The sequence below is a fragment of the Piliocolobus tephrosceles genome, unplaced genomic scaffold (assembly GCF_002776525.5).
Source record: "Piliocolobus tephrosceles isolate RC106 unplaced genomic scaffold, ASM277652v3 unscaffolded_37798, whole genome shotgun sequence".
In the NCBI taxonomy this organism is placed as follows: domain Eukaryota; kingdom Metazoa; phylum Chordata; class Mammalia; order Primates; family Cercopithecidae; genus Piliocolobus; species Piliocolobus tephrosceles.
Genome location: NW_022321862.1, coordinates 1 through 1252, shown reverse-complemented (window position 1 = coordinate 1252; position 1252 = coordinate 1). Strand labels below are relative to the sequence as shown.

The window sequence follows — 1252 nt, the reverse complement described above, 5'->3', positions numbered from 1 at the left end:
CACCTTGCCCGCTGCCTCGATGGAGCCGATTGATCAAGACAGGGAATTGCAGTAGAAAAGGAGTAATTCACGCAAAGCCGGTGGTGCGGGAGACTGGAGTCTTATTATCACTCAAATCAGTCTCCTCAAGAATTTGGGGAGCTGAATTTTTAAGCATAACTTGGTGGGGAGAAGCCAGTGAGCCAGGGGTGTTGATTGATCAGGGATGAAATCATAGGGAGTCGAAGCTGTCTTCTGGCGCTGAGTCAGCTCCTGGGTGGGGGCCATAAGATCAGATGAGCCAGTTTCTCCATCTGGGTGGTGCCAGCTGATCCATCAAGTGCAGGGTCTGCAAAATCTCTCAAACACTGATCTCAGGAGCAGTTTAGGGAGGGTCAGAATCTTGTAGCCTCCAACTGCATGACTCCTAAACCATAATTTCTAATCCTGTAGCTAATGTTAGTCTAGTCCCCAGAGAAGAAGGAGGTCTGCTTTGGGAAAGGGCTGTTACCATCTTTATTTAAACTATAACTACAAACTAATTTTCTCCCAAAGTTAGTTCAGCCTATGCCCAGGAATGAACAAAGACAGCTCGGAGGTTAGAAGCAAGATGGAGTCAGTTAAGTTAGCTTTCTTTCACTGTCTCAGTCTTAATTTTGCAAAGGTGAAGGCGGTTTCAAAATGACTATCCATGAGTTTGTAAAATAATCCAGGATGCCTGTTGTTCATAGCACATAGCCTACTGTGTGTCTAAGCTGACTTTGGGGAGAGAAAAATGCCAAAAGAAAATGGCCGAGGAAGACATTGCTGCTGGAGGTGTCATGAACATTAATACTGCTTTACAAGAAGTGCTGAAGACCACCATCAGCCACGATGGCCTAGCATGTGGAATTCACGAAGCTTCCAAAGCCTTAGACAAGTGCCAAGCCCACCTTTGTGTGCTTGCATCCAACTGTGATAAGCCTATGTATGTCAAGTTGGTGGAGACCCTTTGTGCTGAACACCAAATCAACCTAGTCAAGGGTGACGACAACAAGAAACTAGGGGAATGGGAAGGCCCCAGTACAACTGACAGAGAGGGGAAACCCTGTAAAGTGGTTGGTTGCAGTTGTGTACTAGTTAAGGACTATGGAAGGAGTCTCAGGACAAGGATGTCATCGAAGAGTACTTCAAATGCAAGAAATGAAGAAATAAATCTTCGCCTCACACATGGAAAGAAAAGAAAAAAGGAAGGAAGGAAGGAAGGAAGGAAGGAAGGAAGGAAGGAAGGAAG

The 1252-nt window shown here is 45.6% G+C and overlaps 1 pseudogene; it reads left to right on the top strand.

Annotated features, from left to right (window-relative positions):
* Positions 1-767: 767 nt before the first annotated feature.
* On the top strand, positions 768-1165 carry LOC111534342 (annotated as a pseudogene).
* The last annotated feature ends 87 nt before the right edge of the window (positions 1166-1252 follow it).